The following is a 23811-nucleotide window of genomic DNA, read 5'->3' as shown; positions in this document are numbered from 1 at the left end:
ATTTAGCAAACATGGTATGAATGATAAAAATAACTGAAATTTGAAAAAAACTGGTCAGCAGTCAGCACAGTGGCACATAACCAAACTTACTGATTTCAGTGCCCCCTCCCTGAGGGAACACTGGCTTCCTAGTGTTTTCAGAGTCAAGTAAGACTTTGAATACATTGTCCACAGACCCTGGTGGGCACAGACTTAACTTGGTCCTGTTTAAAAAAAAAAAAAACAGGTAGGAAATTGAGAGTTTAGAAAATATATGCTTCATAAGACTTTCAGGGTGCAGTAAACAGTCTCAGGTTATTTCAAGAGCCTTGAAAAAAATCTTTTCATAGAAATGTAAAATAGATTGCGTTGTATCCCAAAAAGCTGAAGACAGTGAAGTCATGGAAGGAGGATGGATTTTGTGGTTAGATGCTTGTGAATTTGAACACTGCCCTGTCTGTCACTAATTGGCTATCTGACCTTGGGCAAACACTTACGCATCTCTGAGTTTTTTATTAGTAAAACAGATAAAGAAATTATGCCCTCAGAAAGAATTTAAGAATTAATATAGATAAACAGGCTAGCACAATTTTTGACACATGGTTGGCTTTTAATAAATGCCTCCTCTCTCTTTAATCCCCTTACATGTAATCTGCTTAAAATAAAAATGAAATAAAAACAGATGATGATTTCACCATGTTTTCACTCTGAAAAAAATAAAAACAATTAGGAGAAATCTGCTGAAAAAAAAATTTTGATTTCAATGGCATTGAGCTATTGCTCCAAGTCTTTAAAAATCTGTGAAATGAATGAAATGCAAGTGTCACTTATTGATGGCCTTCTCCCAATCAGCAGTGAACTCCTCCAAAGTCAAGTGGAGGCAATTGTAAAAGAATTTATATGCATAAAATTACTTCTCTGATGCAATAAGGATAAATAGTTAGTTCATAATCAATCCATCTGCAAATCCTTTAGTTTCACTGATTCATAGGTTATAGCAAAAAATAAGTTGAGGATGAATAACTGAAAGCCCATGGAGACACTCTGAGAATCTCACGATTTTTATTTTTTACCTTTTCAATTTTTTATAGACATTTCATTTTCCTTTATATTCTTTTATTGCTTTAATTTTTATTTCAGCTTTTTGTTTGTTGTTTTAGTTTGTAACAGGTGCAGTATCGGTAGATCTCACAACTTCATGATGGGGCCTGGGTGAGGTTGAGAGAAGGCAATGAGAGTTTTAAGAGGCCTATTGCGACATCAGCATTCGCTCCCTGGTACTTCTTGATTTCTGGAAAAAAGGCATATGATCATATGATCTCAGGGACAGAGGTATTCCTTACCTCCTTGCTGTTCCTCCACTGGATTCCTGCAGGCTCAGGGTGGTCCAGCACTTATAACCACTGACACTTGAGACGGGTAGTAGAATTTAAAGAAGCTCCCCCACCTTGAGTGCCAACTATGAAAACTCCTTAGAGGATGTTGGTGCTAATGGTCTTATCTAAATAAGATCCACGGGCTTGTCTTGAAGAGAGAATGTAGAAGTAGAAAGTTACCTTCCTCTATTTGCCTTGACGTTCTTAAGTGTCCATGTAACACTCAATTTGTCCTCAACAGGATCTATTTGCTGGCAAGTCTTCCATGTGCTTCTTTCCTCTTGGTGGTGCCTTTAGCAAGTCATAGGAGGAATATTGATCGAGAATAACCTAATGAAATATGAGTGCCAGTGAATATGCTAGGGAAGGAACAGATACAGTCTGTGAGAATTATATTGGGAAAAAATTGGACCCATTAGGTACCTCGTTGAGTATTCAGGAGAGACAATTCTTGCTTTATAAAATATGCTTTGGTTTGCCTTACAGAAAATTTATTGTTCATTCATTTGATGTACTCCTTTAAGAGGTCAACTTTGACTTTCAGTGCTCTCAGAATTTATTCTTTACTCCATTGTTCCATGCAAACCATCCTTATTGAATTTCTTTATGCATTTGAGTTGTCAAATAGCCAGTGTGCTCTCTAAACTGCTCCATACAATTAACAGCTATTTTGGGATGGGGCAGGATAAAAATCAGGCACATTGATGCTAGTATATATCAGCATAGAGAAGGCAAATTAATCAGCCTCTTGTGTTTTTTAGGAATAAAACATGCCGAAGCCAATTCTCCCATACCAATATAAGTCAATTAACTGGGAAATTGTTGAATTACTAGGACTTCGGTATTGTGCAGATGTCTCATGTCCATGAAAACATCTTGGTTCTCTTTCTTTTGTGACAGGACTGAGAACTTTTTGTAGGAGTGCATTCAATAAATGGAGTGGAATATTTTATATAATTGGTGTAGTTAGTTGATATATAAATTTGAATCCTAATAACCTAATTTCAGCCATATGGTTTACCCGAAGAAGCCTAAACATCCTTAAAGAATCAGAGCATTCCATAACACTCAAAATTGACCTTGAGACAAAATTGTAACTTAAAAATTTTTTTCATTTATTTTTATTTCAAAGACAGAGATACAGAGAGAAAGACAGAGATAAATAGAGGGAAGGCAGAGAGAGAGAGAGAGAGAGAGAGAGAGAGAGAGAGAGAGGAGAGAGAGATTGAGAGAAATCTTCCATCCACTCGTTGACTCTCCAAATACCCTCAACAACCAGGGCTGGGTCAAGTCAAAGCCAGAAACCTGGAACTCAGTCTAGGTCTCCCACAGGAACACAAGTACTTGAGCCATCATTTGCTGTCTCCCAGGGTACACATTAGCAAGAAGCTGGGTTAGAAGTAGAGGGACTAGGACTCGAACCCCAGTATTCTGATATTGGATGAAGGTGTTCCAAGCAGTGGCTCAACCTGCTGCCTCAAACCCCAAACCCCAAAATGGTCCCTTCCCAAAAAATAGGGGTAGAAATTGACATTAAGGTTCAGAATGGGTTTTTCGATTGACTGTGTGTTATGACATATGACATCTTATTCTCCAATTGAGGAAACTGATTCAAGTAAATTGAGAGTTACCCAGACTAAGGGTTCAGTTTTTATGGTGCAGATAAACGATTCCACATTTTAGATTAATAATAGAGGCTTTGTGCCATCTTGACCTGGCTACGTTAGCAGTTTCCTTATATTCTATCTCTCATCTTTACCCTAAGTCTTGGCTGTGCTGAAGTATTTCCAGTTCCCCAAAGTTATCAATTCATTTTTCCCATGAAATTGTATGAAAGCCAATTGCATGAAATAGTTTACTTATCTTCTTCAGTTTTCCCAAACCAAATACCTACATCAAAGAATTCTTTTTTAAAGATTAATCTTTTTCATTGTGGTAGGAATATTTAACATAGATCTACTCTCCTAAACTTTTGATTGTACAATACAGTATTGTTGATTGTAGGTATATTATTTTATAGTAAGTCTCTAGAACTTATTCATCTTGCTTATTTACATAAAATAATTTTGACCATCTTCCAATCTCTCATTGTTTCCTTGTAACACCATTGAAACTAACTTTTGATTTCTCAGAATGGTTCCAGTGCTGTGCTACATATTAACTGTATATCTGTCTCTGTTTAAAAACTTACAGAATCTTGAGGCCAGAGATCATTTTATAAAAATCATTCTTAGGGCCAGTTGTGGTACAGCAGGTAAAGCTGCCACCTGTGATGCTGGCATTCTATATGGTGTTTGTTCGAGTCCCAGCTGCTCCACTTCTGATTCAGCTCCCTGCTAATGGCCTGGAAAAGCAGCAGAGGATGGTCCAACTGCATGGGCCCCTGCCACCCACATGAGATCTGGATGAATCTCCTGGCTCCTGGTTTTGCTCTGGCCCAGTGCTGGCTTTGTTGCCATCTGGGGGAGTGAACCAGTGGGTGGAGGAGCCCTCTCTGTCTCTCCCTCTGTCTGCAACATTGACTTTCATATGTGTAAATAAATCTTAAATGTGTAAATGAATCTTAAATAAATCTGGGTGTTACCTGAAACAATGAATCTATGAATGAATGTAAATAAAATCCAGGAAGAGGATTTGAGGCCTTATAACCTGAAGTGCAGATGACAAACACATGACCCAAATGCTACACTCTCCCTTCCCATATGTAGAACACATTTTCCTATTAGAGTCAGCACTGTTCGTAGATGTAGACAGCCTTAGCTTTTTTCCTAGCATAGTCACAAAATGTAGTGTAGTCATTTAGAACAATGACACCCTAACTTTAAAAATTATAATATGGGTAACTCTATCAGTAAAAATAACTAGGACACATCTCTCATGCATAGTTTTTGTATATCCCTGCAAGCTTAATGCAGAGATGGATGCATTGGACTACACCAATGAGCTCTTTGGTCCGCTGATTTCCATTTGGGATTGGCAACTTGAAGGATAGGAAAGAGTGAGGCCAGAGTATTTATTTCCATGGTTTAACTGGTTCTCTGACACCAGCACATTTGACCCTTTCCATAATTGTCTCCCTCCCTCCCTCCCTCTCTCTTTCTGTCTCTGCTTATGTCTGCTATCTACTCCCTCCGTATTGTATGCAGCCTCTCTTGTTGCTTTTGCTAAATTTTGGTGCTCTACAATTTTGTGAGCTATCCATCTATTAAATTATCCTTGATTTGTTCAGCTTAGGGTCCCTTCTGTTTCTTGACTTCTATCCCTCTAATACATATATGATTTTTAATGCATTTAGTGTGCTAGTTACCATCCGTATGTTAGGTACTAGTAAAATTCTGGGGCCAAATAATGCTTGAATTGCAGTGTTTCATTTCAAAGATATTTGTTTTTAAATAATAAATGAAGTCATCACAAACCTTTGGTTTCGAGATTTTTAATTTTTCATTCTTTACTGAAGAATGCTTCTAACTCTGACTCCCCTACTCCTACCCAAATCAAAGTCCACATTCTAGCAATGCTTGTGGACACAATCTACAAGCAATCTGATTCTGACTTATGATCATTACATTTTGAAAGGAAGTTTTATCTACCCTCTGGAAACAGCTGAATCCTGGTTTTATGATTAATGTTTGTTTTTGCAGTTGTGCACACTTTTAGGCAAACGCTTACATCTCCTGTGTATTGCTAAAATAACCATAGACTATCTTATGCTAAAAAAAACATCTCTTTCAGGGCACTCGTAAACACCACAAATACTATTTCTTTAACTCTCTAATATTATATATACTGCTGGTCTCATTAATAATGACTCATTAACTTTTGGTTCAGAACTAAACATTTTATGAATTTTAATTCTATAAGCTCTTGATTTCCAGAGCATTAGTGAACTTTTTTATGATATGATGAAGACTATGTTTTTTTCCAAATATAATTAAACACTTAAAGTGTAAAGTAAGAATAAATGGTGGGACTGGCACTGTGGCACAGTGGGTTAAAGCCTTGGCCTGAAGCGCCAGCATCCCATATGGGCACCGGTTCTAGTCTCGGCGCCCATCCAGCTCTTCCCATCCAGCTCTATGCTATGGTCTGGGAAAGCAGTGGAAAATGGCCCAGGTTCTTGGGCCCCTGCACCCATGTGGGAGACCAGGAAGAAGCTCCTGGCTCCTGCTTTTGGATTGGTGCAGCTCTGGCCGTTGCAGCCATCTGGGGAGTAAATCAGCAGATGGAAGACCTCTCTCTCTCTTCTCTGCCTCTCCTTTCTCTGTGTAACTCTGACTTTCAAATAAATAAATAAATCTTTATAAGAAAAGAAATAGAGTTGAGTACAGAATATAAGAAAAGAAACAGAGTTGAGTAGAGAATTCAAAAATAGAACCTACACATTTATATCATCATCTGATGCTTAACAAATTCACCAAAGAAATCCATGGGGCAATAGAAATTTTTTTACTAACTAGTTCTAGAACAAGTTGGTGTCTGACTTCATACTTACAAAAATACAAACTGGAGGTTTATCCTGAACACAAATGTAAAACCTAAATCAGCCTTTAGGATAAAACATAGGAGAATATAGACAGCCACATAAAATGAAAGAAAACTGGTACTACTGCATTAAAATTTCTGCTTACCCAAAAACACTGTTAAGAACTGAGCACCAAAAAGGAAACCTGTTAAAGTGAAATGAACACTATGAGAAACAGTGACTTGATCAGCCCTTGCCCTGACTGTTGATGAACAGCTTAATATGTTATCCCTGTTAGTATTTTTTTTTTTGTTTGTTCTACTTAATACTTTTGGTTGAATACTGTAATCAATACACAATTCTTCTTAAGTGCTGAAACTTAACTGAAAAGTGATCGCTGTTAAATATAAGAGTGGGAATAAGAGAGGGAAGAGATGTGCAATTCGGGACATACTCAAGCTGACTTACCTCAAACGGTAGAGTTAGAAACATACCAGGGGATTCGAATTCAATCCCATCGAGGTGGCATGTACCAATGCCATCTCACTAGTCCCAGTGATCAATTTCTGTTCACAATTGATCATAATGATAGGACTAAGAAACAAAGGGATCACATAAACAAGAATAGTGTCTGCAAATACTAGCTGATAGAATCAAAAAGGGAGAGAACGATCCAACATGGGAAGTGAGATACACAGCAGACCCATAGAATGGCAAATGTCCTAACAGCACTCTGGCCTCATAATCAGCCCTTAAGGCATGCAGATCCGGCTGAAAAGCCCATGAGAGTATTTCAGGCATTGAAAGCCAAGACACTCTGGGGGAAAAAACAAACAAACAAACAAAAAAACCTAAATGAAAGATCTCCACGAGCGAGATCCCAGTGGAAAGAACGGGTCATCAAAGAAGGAGGTACCTTTCTCTGAAGGGAGGAGAGAACTTCCACTTTGACCATGGCCTTGTCTAAATATGATCAGAGTCGGTGAACTCAGGGGGCTTCCATAGCCTTGGCAGCTCATGACAAGAGCCTAGGGTGATTACTGATGCCATAAACAAGAGTGTCAATTTGTTAAGTCAACAACAGGAGTCACTGTGCACTTACTCCTCATGTAGGATCTTTGTCCTTAGTGTGCTGTACATTGAGATTTGTCGCTCCCCCTCTTCGCGGAGGAACGACACTAGACCCTGCGCTGTTCTTTCATCTGCTCGGCTCTTCCCGGGTTTGCTGCTGGTCCTTCCCGGGTTGGCTGCCGATCCCTCCACCTCCGTGGAGGGGCGGCTCCCCCTGCCACTTTCCCCACTTCCGCGGGGGAGCGGCACACAGCCGGCCAGCTCTCTCGGGGGCTGCTCAGATGTTATCCGGATGTTCCTGGTGCATGTTGTCTCTCTCCTCCTTTATAGTCCTCTTCCACCAATCCCAACTCTGCTACCCACACGCTGAGCACGCTGCTCTCCTCCAATCAGGAGCAAGATCAGCTCTTGCAGCTCATCAGTCAAATTGGCGAGAGGCGGCTGTGTAGAAGTTGTTTACTCCTCTCCCAGCGCCATATTGTGGGAGAGCAGATGCATAGAATAAATCTTAATTCCAGTAACTTAGTCTAGTCCGAGTTGCTCCCCACAGAGATTTAATGCTATAACTAGTACTCAAACAGTATTTTTCACTTTATGTTTCTGCGTGGGAGCAAACTGTTGAAATCTTTACTTAATGTATGCTAAACTGATCTTCTGTATATAAAGAGAATCGAAAATGAATCTTGATGTGAATGGAAGGGGAGAGGGAGTGGATAAGGGGAGGGTTGTGGGTTGGAGGGACGTTATGGGGGGGAAGCCATTGTAATCCATATTCTGTACTTTGGAAATTTATATTCATTAAATAAAAGTTAAAAAAAAAAGGCTTCCATAGCCTTGGCAACTCATGACTGGAGCCTAGGGAGGTTACTGACGCCATAAACAAGAGTGTCAAACTGTTAAGTCAACAACAGGAGTCACTGTGCACTTACTCCTCATGTGGGATCTCTGTCCTTAATGTGTTGTCCAATGTGAATTAATGCTATAACTAGTACTGAAACAATATTTTACACTTTGTGTTTTTGTGTGGGTGCAAACTGATGTAATCTTTACTTAATATATACTAAATTGATTTTCTGTATTTAAAGATAATTGAAAATGAATCTTGATGTGAATGGAATGGGAGAGGGAGCAGGAGATGGGAGGGGTGCAAGGGGGAGGGAAGTTATGGGGGGGAGCCATTGTAATCCATAAGCTGTACTTTGGAAATTTATATTTACTAAATAAAAGTTAAAAAAAAAAAAAAAGAAGTAAATAGGTTGGTCTGGCGCCGTGGCTCAGATGGTTAATCCTCGCCTGCGGTGCTGGCATCCCGTATGGGTACTGGGTTCTAGTCCCGGCTGCTCCTCTTCCAGTCCAGCTCTCTGCTATGGCCTGGGAGTGCAGTGGAGGATGGTCCAAGTCCTTGGGCCCTGCACCCGCATGGGAGACCAGGAGGAAGCACCTGGCTCCTGACTTCGGATCGGTGTAGCATGGTCCGTAGCAGCCATTTGGGGAGTGAACCAAGGGAAGGAAGACCTTTCTCTCTGTCTCTCTCTCTCTCTCTCTCTCTCTCTATCTCTTTCTCACTGTCTATAACTCTACCCATCAAAAAAAAAAAAAGAAAAGAAAAGAAATAAATAGGCAAGCTACAGACAGGAAAAATTTTGTAAGGCTAGTATTGGGATATATAAAGACTTCTCAATAATAAGATATGCAATTGATGCAATTGAATAAAAAGCAGGCAAAAGGATTTTTTTTTTTTTTTACAGGCAGAGTGGACAGTGAGAGAGAGAAATACAGAGAGAAAGGTCTTCCTTTGCCATTGGTTCACCCTCCAATGGCCGCCGCGGCTGGCACACCACGCTGATCCGAAGCCAGGAACCAGGTGCTTCTCCTGGTCTCCCATGGGGTGCAGGGCCCAAGCACTTGGGCCATCCTCCACTGTACTCCTGGGCCTCAGCAGAGAGCTGGCCTGGAAGAGGGGCAACCAGGACAGAATCTGGTGCTCCAACTGGGACTAGAACCCGGTGTGCCGGCCCCGCAATGCGGAGGATTAGCCTGTTGAACCGCGGCGCTGGCCCAGCAAAAGGCTTTAATGGATAATTCATAAACAAGGTACACAATTAGTTGATAAACATATGAAAATGTTCTAAACATCACCACATCAGAGAAATGTAAATAGAAATCACAATACATTTTATCAAATGCACACAAGAATGGCTAAAATTAAGAAACAGACAACACTAAATGTTGATGAGAATGAGGAGCAACTGTAACTTATATATTGCTAGTGGGACTGTAAATGGTACAACCATTGAAGATTTTCTGGTAGTTCTGAAAAAATGAATATGCACTTATTTTTTGACTAGCAATCTCACTCTTAGGCATACATTCAGGATAAATAAAAGCATATATCTACATAAAGACTTTTATGACTATTCATAGCAGTATCATTCACAATATTGCAAAACTGGAAACAATCCAGGGGTCCATCAAAAGGAGAATGAACAAACATGGTATAATATATTCATGGACTATTAGTCAGCAATAAAAAGCAATAAAAACTGTTCATACAAATAAAAGCATGAATAAATATCAGAATTATTATGTTGAAAGAAAGAAACATTCACAAGTGTACATGTGACTCCATTTGTACGAAGTTTTAGAACACGTAAAGCTAACCTGTGGTGAAAAACAAAAAAGATACTTCTGGAGGTATAAAATCAGGGATTAATGGAACAGGGAAACAGACAACTTTACATGATGACATTAATATTTTCTGTTTTGATGAGAATTTGGATACTAAGGTGTCTCATTTATCAAAACTTATCAATGGTATATTTAAAATCTGTGTATTAATTGTATTTTAAATCCAAACCAAAATGAAACAAAATAACAAATTGCATGTAAGCCTTCATCTCTAATTTTATTTTATTTTTTAAAAATTGCCTATTTATTTCAAAAGCAGACTGATAGAGTGAGACATAGAGACAAAAAAAAAAAAAATCTTTCATCTGCAGGTTCAATTCCCAAATGGCTGCAACAGCCAGAGCAGGATCAGAACAAAGCTAGGGCATAAGAATTCTACCTGGGTCTCCCATGTGAGTGTTAGGAACCAAAGTACTTGGGTCATGATTGGCTGCCTGCCAGGTGCATTTCATTGGCAGGAAGCTGGATCAGAAACAGAGGTGGGTTAGACACTCCAGTATGGGATGTGGGCATTCCAAATGGCAGCTTAACCTACTGCAGCACAATATCCACTTCCACCTCTGGTTTTAATAGAGTCACATATTAACTATTGATAGGACAAAGTGTACTGATATCTACATGTTATTTTGAAGTGAATAAAAAGATAAGATCAATCGATGGATGGTGTCTTTGTTTTCTGTTGTTGTATCAGAATTCTCGGGGCTAGGTGATTTATAAAAACATGAATTTTATTTCAGCTCACAGTTCTGGAAGCCCAAGAACATAGTGCTGGCTTCTGCTCAGCTTCTAATGAGGGTTATGTACTGATCAGTACATGATGGGAGCATGGAAAGCAAGTGAGTACCTGGAAAAGAGGTCGCACGATGTGAGAATAAACAAGAATGAGCTGAGGAAGCCAAACTCATTTTGCAGCACTCTGCTCCCACCGGTAACCAATACATTCTCTTGGGAACTACACTAATCTCTTCACGAGAGTGAGTCTCTGTGAAGTAATCAACTCTTTTTAAAATTAACACATAATTGTACATAGTTATGGGGCATGGGTGGATAATTCAATGTATGTATAAAACATACAATGATCAGATCAGTGTTATTAGCATTTCCATCTCCTTAAACATTTCTTCATGCTGGCAGCTTAAACTTTGCTCATATATAGTTCTTTACAAAGTATATAATACATTATTATCAAGTAGTTACCTTCCTTTGGTGTTGTACACTCGAATTCCTCTGTGTAGCTGTATTCAAGTATCCATTATCCAGCCTTCTTCTGGTCCTTCATGTCTCTACACTTCCTAGCCTCTAGTGATCACTACTGTAATTTCTTCTATGAGATCAACTTTTTATCTACATATGAATGAGAATGTCATATTGTTCTTTATATGCCTGACTTATTGTGGAATGAGAAGGCCGTAACAAGATGGTGCTAGCAAGCAAGCAAGATGTCCGGTCAGTTACTCAGGAAATGGTGGCAGAACACACCTGGCAAAGGAGCCTGCCTAGCAACAGGCAGTGATTGGTTATGGCATAAACTGCCCCTTGACTGTCTGCCTCGGCTATATAAGCTGCTGTACCAACTGAAATAAACGAGTGCTCGCTGCTCACCTTAGCCTGCTTTTTCCTGACTCCTGGTGTCTGTGTCGTTACTCCACGATTCTTGCCCCCACCGCGCTTCTCCTCTCAGAACAAATCCACAGCAACAACTTATTTCATAATATGATGTCTTCCAATTCCAAAAAATGTTGCCATAAATGACAGGATTTTGTTTCTACACAGGGCTAAGCAATGTTATATTATGTTTGCATATTATATTTTTTATTTAGTCATCCATTGATGGACACCTTGGTTGATTGTATATCTTCTTTTTTTTTTTTTTTTTGACAGGCAGAGTGGACAGTGAGAGAGAGAGAGAGACAGAGAGAAAGGTCTTCCTTTTTGCCGTTGGTTCACCTTCCAATGGCTGCCGCAGCCGGCGCACTATACGAAGCCAGGAGCCAGGTGCTTCCCCCTGGTCTCCCATGCGGGTGCAGGGCCCAAGCACTTGGGCCTTCCTCCACTGCACGCCCAGGCCATAGCAGAGAGCTGGCCTGGAAGAGGGGCAACCAGGACAGAATCCGGTGCCCCGACCAGGACTAGAACCTGGTGTGCCGGCGCCGCAAGGCGGAGGATTAGCCTAGTGAGCCACGGTGCCGGCCGTATATCTTCTTTATTGTGAACTTTATTTCAACAAACATGGGATGCAGCATCTGTTTGATATGGTGATTTCATTTCCTTTATACCCCCAACATACATAAACCCAGTAGTAGGATTGCTGGGTCTTATTAAGGCTCTGCATTTAGATTTTCATCTTTATTGATTTGAGAGGAAGGCACAAACTCATACATGCACACACACACAAGGATGGGGTGCGGAGGGAGAAAGATTCCTGTCAGTTGGCTTACTTCCCAAATGTCTGCTGTGACCAGAAGTGGGCCAGGCTGAAGTTGGGAGTTTGGAAACCAAGACATGTCTCCCACACAAAGACGTTTTAAAAACTTGAGCTGGGGCCGACACTGTGGCATAGCAGATAAAACAGTAGCGTGCAGTGCCGGCATCCCATGTGGGCGCCAGTTCAAGACCTGGCTGCTCCATTTCCAATCCAGCTCTCTGCTATGGCCTGGGAAAACAGTAGAAGATGGCTCAAGTCCTTGGGCCCCTGCACCCACGTGCGAGACCCAGAAGAAGCTCCTGGCTCCTGGCTTCAGATTGGCACAGCTCTGGCCATTGTGGCCATTTGGGTAGTGAACCAATGGATGAAGACCTCTCTCTCTTTCTCTCTCTCTCTCTCTGTGTGTGTGTGTGTGTTTCCTTCTCTCTGTGTAACTCTGACTTTCAAATAAATAAATAAATAAAGCTTAAAAAAAAAAAAAAACTTGAGCCATCATTTGCTGCCATCCAGGGTATACATTAGCAGGAAGTTGAAATTGAGAATGGAGCTGGGACTTAAGTTTCCATGCTAAATTCTACCCCTACTTTTAAATTTTTGAGGAAACTCTATACTGTTTTCCATAATGGCTGTTCTAATTTACATTCTACTAACAGTGGCTAAGTGTTCCCTTTCTTTGCAACTTTACCAGAATTTATTTCTTGTCATTTTAGTTACAGCTATTTTATTTTTTTAACTTTTATTTAATGAATATAAATTTCCAAAGTACAGTTTACGGATTACAATGGCTTGTCCCCCCCATAACTTCCATCCCACCTGCAACCCTCCCCTCTCCTACTCCCTCTACCCTTTCATTCACATCAAGATCATTTTCAATTCTCTTTATATACAGAAGATCAATTTAGCATTTATTAAGTAAAGCTTTCAACAGTTTGCACCACACAGAAACACAAAGTGAAAAATACTGTTTGAGTACTGGTTATAGCATTAAATCACGATGTACACCATATTAAGGACAGAGATCCTACATGAGGAGTAAGTGCACAGTGACTCCTGTTGTTGACTTAACAAATTGACACTCTTGTTTTTGGCATCAGTAATCACCCTAGGCTCTTGTCATGAGTTGCCAAGGCTATGGAGGGCTTTTGAGTTTGCCAACTCTGATCATATTTAGACAAGGTCATAGTCAAAGTGGAAGTTCTCTCCTCTGTTCAGAGAAAGGTACCTCTTTCTTTGATGACCTGTTCTTTTCACTGGGATCTCACTTGCAGAGATCTTTCATTTAGGTCATTTCATTTTTTTTCCCCAGAGTGTCTTGGCTTTCCATGCCTGAAATACTCTCATGGGCTTTTCAGCCAGATCCGAATGTGTTAAGGGCTGATTCTGAGGCCAGAGTGCTAGTTACAGCTATTTTTTAAAAATAATTTATTTACTTATTTGGGGAAGACAGATATATGTATCTATCTGAGAGAGAGAGAAAGAGAGAGAGAGAGAGAGAGAGAATCATACATCTGCTAGTTCACTCCTTAAATGGCCACAACAACCAGGGTTTAGCAAGGCCAAAGCTAGGAGCCTGGTAATTCATCTGGGTTTCCCATGTGGGTGGCAGGATTCCAACTACTTTAATTGTCTTCTGATATTTTCCCAGGTACATTCTCAGGGAGCTGGACAGGAAGTAGAGCTGCAGGGACAGGACCAGACACTCACATGGGATGCCGGCATCACTGGTGGAGACTTCAACCACTGTGCCACAATACTGGCCCCTTATTATAGCTATTCAACAGCAATGAGATGATATCACTTTCTGATCTAGATTTCCAGTTCCCTGATGGTTAGTGATATTAATTATTTTTACACATGCTTTTTGAAATTTGTGTATCCTCTTTTGAGAATGTTTATTCAAATCATTTTCTCTTTTTAATATTAGATTATTTTGTTGTTGCTGTTGAGTTTTTTGGGTTCCTTATATATTTTGAATATTAAACCCTTGGTTTATGAATAGTTTGAAAATATTTACTCTCATTATACTGGTTGTTAGGCTATTTATTTGAGACCTTTCTTTTTTGGGTTTTGATTTTTAAAAATTTTAGTTCCCACATGTAAGGGAGAACGTCATATGCCCATGCTGGGTTTCTGTGCTCTACAGCATTTCTGGTACTCCTTTGATTACTCTGGTTCTTTCCTTTAGTTATCTTCATGAAAATGTATTTGTATATTTGTTGTTTTTGCTGTATCTCTCTCTCTCTCTGTGTGTGTGTGTGTGTGTGTTTGTGTGTGTCTTGGGGGTATGAGCATTAAGGCCTCTGATTGGTCATCTTGCTGACATCATTCTACTAAAATGTTAAGCTTACATTTTAAAGATGGAAGGGAAGTGCAAAATTGATTCAGAGCATTTCTCTTAGTGGTGAAGAATCCTACTCAAGTTATGCATGAAGAATGTAAAGAGTAAGAACAAAACCTAAATGCATGATTCCTAGTCAAGTGCTCTTTGTATGACACCAAAATTTATTCACAAGCTAAATACTAAAGTATCAAATATACAAAGACAAATTTGGTAAGATATCTGTCTTTTCAGGGGAATTTCAGTATATATCTCCTTATTATAAATGCATGTTTTCCTGCATTCCCATGGTACTGAAGCTTAACTTACTGAGCATGAAAGTGCCTGAAACACATAGCAGTATGTGATTTTGTCAATAGTAGTAGAGTGTGTTGTGTGATAAATACACTTAAGGTTTGTTAGATGGGAGTTCCACGTGGGTAGGGACTGTTTCTGGATTGTTTACTGCTGCAGCCCCACTATGGGCCTGGCATACAGTGAGTGTTTCAAAAGTTTTTCAATCACTGAATGGATAAATCTGTCTTGCATTTACTAAGTGTTCAGCATATGTTGAAGAAATAAATGAATGAGTGCACACTGGCCATGTTCCTATAGGGAATATCCAGAATCAGAAATTGGGACCATAGAGATTATAATTTATAATGTCTGCTTTATGTCTAGGTACAAGTTAATTCCATAGTGTAATGGGCTCTGGAAAATTCTAAGTCTCTGAGTTTGAATCCTGGCTCTAATAGTGTGATAGAGATTGGCAAGTATCCATTCCACTCTGTTTTTGGGGCACATAACCAGACTGTATTTATCAACTTTCCTTAGAGCTGGGCACTTCATGTGACCAAATTCTCACCAATGAAGCATTGTGTCCCAGTCCATGTTTGGCTCTTAAAAACTTCCCAGATATTACTCTATTCATTTTGATTTGTCTGCTGACAAGATATGGAGAACCAGTGAAGCTCTAAGGCTCTAGGGAGGGAGCTGCAAGATTGAAGAAGCCAGGGTCCATGAATCTCCTAGTGGAGGACTATCTACCAAACATCTTAATTGAATTGATGTGTGAATGACTTTTGTGTTAAGCCACTAAAATTTTGAGGTTGTCTGTTTTATCAGTTATCTTACCTGTTATTTGCTTTCTGGCTGTGTAAACCTGGAAAGAGCTTAGTCCCCTGAGCCTCAAGTTTTCTACTTGAAAATGAGGATAGTAATGTAACCTGCCTCTTGTATAGTTAAGATACATATCAATGTGACAGCCTTGGCAGAATGCTGGGAACCTGATATGCTCTTGATACATGTCAGCTATCCTTATGTGATTGTTATAATTTCTAGTTCAATAGTCAAAGAATAATAATTTTAAAGATGTTTCAAAGATCATTATGAATTTTTCTCTGCTTATTTCTTGGACATTGAGGCATGCATGTAATCCTGTAGAACCTTGAATCAAATCGTCTCAAACACTGTTTTAGAAATAGAACTATTATCTTTTCCTAGTTTAATCATTTATGAGGTTATAAAAATGTTTGTGGAAGATGAAAAAAATAATATTTTAGTACAATTTTTTCATAATATGTATTTTCTATGAACTTTTTGAAGACTCTTTGTATGTATGAATTTCAAATTTTTTGCACCTAAATAAGCTGATCTTTTGATTCAAATTTTCCACAAACTTTCTGAAGTAATCTCATCGATGGATGGATGCCAGGTGAGAAAAGCAGAGCCTCCTTAGCTGTAGGATATGTACGTGCTCTTCCTGCTTAACTTTTCCTGGGCTTTCTGTTAACACTCTGCAGAAACTTTAGATTAAATAGGACGAAATTTGAATATCACTGCATTGAGTAGATACCAAGTAGGGAAATGCATTATTATACAATTACCTTAATGCAATGGCTTTGTCTACTCTCTCTTCAGGGCCAAACACTCTTACTACTCCATATTTCTGCCATTACCTTTTCTCATGCTTTTTCTTGTTTCAGTGCAGAAGCCTGCACAGCAGTGGGGCTGTAGTAAATAGGGACTTCTTTCATTTAAAGTAGATTGGTGGCTCTTTTCAATAGACTATTAGAAGAGAAACTGCTATGTATGATTTAAAGGGACTCTGAACTTTGACTCTCTACTGTATGATATATGGATGGCTTGGAGCTATGGGGTCAAGGGTTAGAAGTAATGAATTTATGGCTAGATTCTGTCTCCTCTCACTTTAAAAGAGATGGTATATTTGGAACATTAAATTATCTTTTTCTTTCAGAAATGGTTTTAGAGAAAATATACTAAATTGATATTTTCCAACCCCAATCAAACTATTCTTAATATTTGTCATGAGCCTCAGGAGTGATTGAAGGGATGACTTAGGGTAAAGAAAGGATCAAAGCTATAGACTGTGGTGCTGAGTTTAGAATTAGCAGAAAAAGAGAAAGGGGGTGGTAAAATTTAAACTTGATAGGGCCTACATACATAGCTAGAAAATACTTCAGATCTTCAAAAGTATGAGAAGACAACAAGAGACAGAAATGCACTGATAAAACCATGAGAGTACTACTTCCTTAGTTATTGTATCATCATGACTAACAAAAAATGAAATTACAATACTTCACCTGAAATAATTCTGTGGTTGCTATAAATATCTGAATATTGAATAAATTCTCAAATTATATTGAATTAATGCCCTTGCTTTTGGATCCAAGGAAAAAGCATAGTTTCTTTAACAAGTTATTAGCTCTCAAGCTATCTTTTAGATTAGTCTTGGAGGCAGAGGCTGTTATTCTGTGGCCTGTCATGCTTAGATAGTCCAACTCTTTGCTTCTTCACTAAATTTTTGGTTGATTCTCTCAATTCTTATAAAAATAGATGATTATCAGTGGTCCATATTAATCCTTAGTTGGAATGTCTTGATAACCTAGTTACCCTGTAACAATAATAATATAATTTGATTATTTCACTATTTATATGCAAGCTGCTGCACTAAGCACCATACATGTAATGTTTCATCAAATCTTCACGTTAATCTTACAAGATAATAATGTCTACTTTACGTCTTGGAGGTGGCCCAGCTGATGGGGGGAATGTCAGGTTTTGAATAAAATTCTGTTTGACTTTAAAGTTGGTATTCTCTCTCTCTCTCTCTCTCTTTTTTTTTTTTTTTTTTTTTTTGGGGGGACAGGCAGAGTTAGAGAGAGAGACAGAGAGAAAGAGAAAGGTCTTGCTTTTTCCGTTGGTTCACCCCCCAAGCGGCCACCATGGCCGGCACATTGCGCCAATCTGATGGCAGGAGCCAGGTGCTTCTCCTGGTCTCCCATGCGGGTGCAGGCCCCAAGTACCTGGGCCATTCTCCACTGCACTCCCGGGCCACAGCAGAGAGCCAGACTGGAAGAGGAGCAACTGGGACAGAATCCGGCGCCCCAACTGGGACTAGAACCCAGGGTGCCGGCGCTGCAGGCGGAGGATTAGCCTAGAGAGCCACGGCACTGGCCATAAAATTGGTATTCTTCTTAACTATTTTATTTTGTATGAGAATCACTCTCAGCAAAAATTCTACCTACCTTAATGCATAGTTCCACAAAACTGCATTTCACCTTGTTACATCACCTGAAATTCCTCTCATTAGGAATGCTTTCAACATGTAATTGGCATTCTCTGCTGAAATGAATTCACTTCAAATCAGGTTAATGGGAAGTGGTGTAAATAGGTTAATTGCATTGCTTTCTTAAGGTCTGAGATCGAAATATGAAGGAATGGGACTTGTCATAGAGAATTGTGATTGCAGAAGAGATCATTTTGGCACTGAGGAAATTTGCATAACAACACCTCAGTGGTGTGTGGCAACTATATGTGAGATGGAACTTTGGTTAGTAAGAGGGTAGCAGAGGGGATCAATGAGTAACTGTGAGGGGGCATCGGAAAGTAGACAGGGGTACAAGGAAATAAAGACGAAGGAAGAGCACAAAGCCAGACTTCATTAATTTACTATTTTTCCAATGGCAAATCCTGATTGAATTGGATTGGGGAACTGAGGGGAGGATTGAAATTTTCTCTGCAGGCCATTTTCTTGTGTAACTCTCATCCTGTCACAAGATAGTCATGCATAGCTGTATACTAATTTTTCTCCTTGGCTTACACATATATTGTTATTCAATGAAGTAATAATGTTAAAAGCAAGACAATCTATAATGCACTTCCAATAAAACTCTAAAAAACAGTCATTGATCTTTCCTTATGTCAGCTACCTACCCCCAGCTGCCTCATTGCCTTCATTGTAGAGGTGGTTGAATGACCAAAGATACTTAATATGTAAGTTATGAAACATTTCCACTTCCTTATTTACCACTTAATGGTCATTAAAAGAGTAGTAACATCATAGTTTTCCAGGTGATGTAAGATAGATCCTGGCTTGAATAGAGACTCATTTATCAATAATCAATTACTCAGTTAACCATTAAAGATAATAATCATTTCCACCACACTTACAATAAAATGCTGCAAATGTCCATGAATCATTATTTTATCCTAGGGCAGACCTTAAATCAATTTCTTATTACTATTCATTTTACTTATGTAATTGTGATGGACATTCAAAGGGCTAGAACACAAGAAAATACTCAAATGGCTAATGGGTATGGAAGGGTAAGCTTAGAGGTATGATTTGTGGTAACTTAGTGAATTTTGTACAGGGAAAACATCCACGTGGTGGTGACCCACAGAATATTCAATTGAGTTTCAGGTTCATTGCAGTGGTTTCAGCTTGTCTACAGGAATCTTGCTCAAGGATTTCGAGCTTCAACTTGTCCAGATCCCTTAGTTGTTTTCTTACTCTCTTTGCTCCAGATATAGTCAAATTTTATGTTGCGCTAAATGCACAGGGTAATATCTTGGATAATGGTGGAATCACATGGTCTGTGTGCAGCATCAACTTTCAAAAGCCTCCTATTGCTCTTTGAATAAAATAAAAACTCCTTGAAGGGACTCACAGAAACCCTGAACATCTGTTATCTCATCACCTGTATCAGTCTTGTTCCTCTCCTATCTTCAGTGAACCTGCCCTATTTTAAGTCCCTTCTTTTGCTCTACTCAGTCTCTCCTGAGAGCATTTGTACATGCTGTTCCTTTAGCCCATAAGGCCAACTGCTCCCTGTCCCAATTTTCACAAACTTGACATCTTCTTAAGTTTAATTCAAGGTTTGCTTCTTCAGGTAATCCTATCTGATCTGCATAATCCTATTACCTGATCTCAGAATAACATTTCCTTCTCCTTCATATTATGTATCACAACTTGTTTTTTTTTTTTTTTATTTGACAGATAGAGTTAGACAGTGAAAGAGAGACAGATAGAAAGGTCTTTCTTCCATTGGTTCACTCCCCAAATGGCCGCTACAGTCCAAGCTACGCCGATCCAAAGCCAGGAGCCAGGTGCCTACTCCTGGCCTCCCACGCAGGTGCAGGGGCATAAGCAGTTGGGCCTTCCTCCACTGCCCTCCCGGGCCACAGCAGAGAGCTGGACTGGAAGAGGGGCAACCAGGACCAGAACCTGGTGCCCATATGGGATGTCAGTGCCGCAAGAGGGGGATTAACCAAGTGAGCCAACGCACCGGCCCCTCAACTTCAGTTTTATATGTGACTGATTGGGTGTTTGGTGATTGTAGTCTCTTTATCTCCTTCCAAACTGGGAACTATTGTTGGGTAGGACTGTGTCTATCCATGTTCATTATCATGTTCCAAGTGCTCAGGATAGTTCCTGGATCATAGCATGTTTTCAGTGAATGTCTGATAAACAAATCACAAGTCAATTAAGCATGAATCCTTTCCTTAATTGTAAAACACACAATTAAGACCAGAGTATAAGAGATATTGACACAACTGTGAGGACAATCCGCTGATCCGTATGGTATGGTAACAACATTTCAAGCACATTTTTTAGAAAGATTTATTTATTTATTTGAAAGACAAAGTTACAGAGAGAAGTAGAGACAGAGAGAGAGAGAGGTCTTCTTCCATCCACTGGTTCACTCCCCAGAAGGCTGCAATGGCCGGAGCTGCACCGATCCAAAGCCAGGAGCCAGAAGCCTCTTCCAGTTTTCCCATGTGGGTGCAGGGGCCCAAGAACTTGGGCCATCTTCCACTGCTTTCCCAGGCCACACCAGAGAGCTGGATTGGAAGAGGAGCAGCCGGGACTAGAACCAGCGCCCATATGGGATGCTGGCGCTTCAGACCAGGGCGTTAATCTGCTGCACCACAGTGCAGGCCACAAGCACCTTTATGCTTGTTTCTTTTTCTTTTTTTTTTTTCTTTTTTTTTATTTAATGAGCATGAATTTCCAAAGTACAGCTTATGGGTTACAATAGCTTCCTCCCCCCCTATAACTTCCCTCCCACCCACAACGCTCCCCTCTCCCACTCCCTCTCCTCTTCTCTTCACATCAAGATTAATTTTCAATTATCTTTATATACAGAAGACCAATTTAGCGTATATTAAGTAGAGATTTCCACATTTTTCTTCCACACAGAAACACAAAGTATAAAATACTATTTGAGTACTAGTTATAGCATTAATTAAACACCTAAGAGTAATTGTGTATTAATTACAGAGTTCAACCAATAGTTTTAAGTAGAATATAAAATGCAACTTTTGTATTGTTGTGGCTTCCCCCCCAACCTCCCTCCCTCCCGTGGCCCTCCCCTCTCCAATTCCCTCTCCCATCCGCCCTTCATCACGTTTCATTTTCAATTACCTTCATATACTGAAGATCAACTTAGTATATACTAAGCAGGGATTTCAACAGGCTGCCCTCACACAACCGCACAAGGTATAGGGTATTGTTCAACTAGTAGTGTTGTTTTTGAGTTTCATAGTTAAACACATTAAGGACAGAGATCCTGCGTGGGGAGCATGAACCCAGTGACTCCCATTGTTGATTTAACAATTGGCACTCTTATTTATGACGTCATATGCTTATGTTTCACTGATGCAGTCACATATCTCCTAACCAGACCCAGGCTTCCCCTATCTTGATCCCATTCCATTTCAAGAGTCTGTGTGTTCTGTCATTCTCCACAATTTTCTGGCACTTTCTTCTTTATCAACTGAGCCTTTTGACTGTCCAATATTCTAACATCCCCTCAAACACACCTATGCAATAAATCTATTCCACAAATAATTTCTTAAAGATTGCCCTTCAGTCGAGTCTACCAGTGAATCAGGTATTTCATACAGCCTCTTGAATATGAAAAAGGCATGGTCATGTGGTTACTTTGAATCTGGCCATTTGAGAAGATTGATGTATCTCAACAGCAGCTTTTATTCTATTTGGGTCTCTGATTTGATTTGAAATTATTGATAACCTGCATGATACAACTGACTAAAAAGGGAAATTTGTTTTAAAAGTCAGCTCAAAGTTTATTGAGAGTCTGCCTGGGTAAACACTGCACACCTTTTTGATAGTTCTGGAACGTGTTAGCCTAACAATTAGAACTTTTTTTTTAAAAGGAAGTTAAGAGTGCATATAGCATTGAGGCATAGAGACGTAATTTCAAGAGACAGTATGAGGGAGAGACTTCCAAAATGGATTCTAAAATGGCCCAAATGATACAGCACAAATTTGACTCAGTCAAACCAGGAAATGAGGTTATCAGGATTGCAGAGTACTTGGAACAGAAACCCATATGAATAGTTTCTCAGCATCTGAAGCAAGAAAGTCATTGTTAGCATCATAGAGTCATTATTTTTAGTTCCCCTGAGTAGATGAGTTGGTTTCAAATCTCAAAACACCAATTAAGATTCATTAATTAAGTAATTCTTTTCAACAAATGTGTACTCCAGGTATCATCCTTGGAGTACAAATGTCCAAGGCAGAGCACTCACAGCCAGCTGGCTCTGGGAATGCCTCTGCTCTCTCCATTGGGTGGGGCATGCTTGTGGAGCTGAGACTGGATCCTCTGTGCCCTGTGACTATGGGAGCCTTACATGCTATGACTATGGGAATTCTCTGGATAATAAAGTGTGGGGTGTAGCTGGGTCTATATCTGGTTTCAGAGGCTCAGAGCTCCATGATTGCCTGGAGTGGGTCATTGCAGACAGTTACATGCTCACACGAGGAGCAAACAGATCCTTAGTGTGGTTCATGCAACTGCATGCGTAGGGGTTGTAGCCACTGTGGGCTAACCTCAGGCATTGACCACTTTGGAAGAGAGGATGTGAGGCTGTGATAATGCCAGCAGATGTGATCATACCCTCACCCATGCTGACTATAGAGATATAGCATGCCCGACTTGGTGTCACATTGGACTCTTGCCCCACCCTTGAGCACTGAAGAGAGTTCACATATCTGGATACCCACAGAAGGAGCAATCACTCCACTAAGCCACAGGAACATAGTTCAAAGATAAAAGCCATCAGAGAAGAAATCCAAATATCTCCACAAATGCCTAAAAATAAACACAGAAATAGAAGAAGCAAAAACAGGGAAGACAATATGACTTTCCGAAGGAACACAACACTTCAACATTATGTGAAGAACAGATGGATGAAATGCTTGAAAAGGTATCCGAGAATGATTGTAAGGTTACTTACTCAGAAACATAGAAGAAAAAATTGAGATAAAGAAATTCATACATGATATGGATGAAAATTTTACTGAGATAGAGATATTGAAGAGAAATCTAACTGAAATATTAGAAATGAAGAATTCAATACATCAAATAGAAAATAAAGTGAAAAGAGTAAAAAACAGACTTGTAAGGCAAAACATCACATTAACAAATTGAAGAACAAAAACAATATGATTATCTTAACAGTTGCAGAGAATGCATTTGATAAAATACAACATCCTTTCTAGATAAAAATCTTAAGTAAATTAGGTATTGAAGGATCATTCTTCAACACAATCAAGGCAATATATGACAAAGCCACAGCCAACATCTTATTGGATGGGGGAAAAGTTGGAAACATTCCCACTAAGATCTGGAACCCAACAAGTATGCTCATTTTCACTATTGTTATTCAATATAGTTGTGGAAGTTGTAGCCAGAGCCATTAGACAAGAAAACGAAATAAAAAAGATACAAATTGAATAGGAAAAGCCAAATTATCCATGTTTGCAGATGATATTATTCTATATATAGAGAAGCCAGAACACTAAACTAGAGCCTATTGAAACTCATAAGAGAGTTTGGTAAAGTTGCAGGATATAAAAATCAATACACAAAAATCAGTAGCCTTTGTATACACAAACAATGCCATGACTTAGAAAGAACTAAGATAAGTACCATTCACAATACCTACAAAAAATTAAATACTTTGGAGTAAATTTAACCAAAGATGTGAATGATCTCTACAATGAAAATTATAAAACATTAAAGAAAGAAATAAAAGACACTAAAAAATTGAAAAATCTCGCATGTTTGTGGTTTGGAAGAATTAATCTCATTAAAAGGTCTTACTACCAGAAGCAATTTACAGATTCAATGTGATCCCAACCAAAATACCAATGATATTC

At 39.3% G+C, this 23811-nt stretch overlaps 1 long non-coding RNA gene across 1 annotated transcript; it reads right to left on the bottom strand.

Annotated features, from left to right (window-relative positions):
* Nucleotides 1-1056: 1056 nt before the first annotated feature.
* On the bottom strand, nucleotides 1057-21206 carry LOC127483178 (uncharacterized). The gene is made up of 4 exons (XR_007909190.2): nucleotides 21049-21206; nucleotides 5984-6022; nucleotides 1536-1685; nucleotides 1057-1270 (listed from the first exon to the last, which is right to left on the bottom strand). It is a non-coding gene; the product is annotated as an uncharacterized lncRNA (long non-coding RNA).
* Nucleotides 21207-23811: the final 2605 nt, after the last annotated feature.

The sequence above is a fragment of the Oryctolagus cuniculus genome, chromosome 8 (assembly GCF_964237555.1).
Source record: "Oryctolagus cuniculus chromosome 8, mOryCun1.1, whole genome shotgun sequence".
NCBI lineage: Eukaryota > Metazoa > Chordata > Mammalia > Lagomorpha > Leporidae > Oryctolagus > Oryctolagus cuniculus.
The sequence above is the reverse complement of the archived record's forward strand: the minus strand, read 5'-3'. Positions and strand labels throughout refer to the sequence as shown.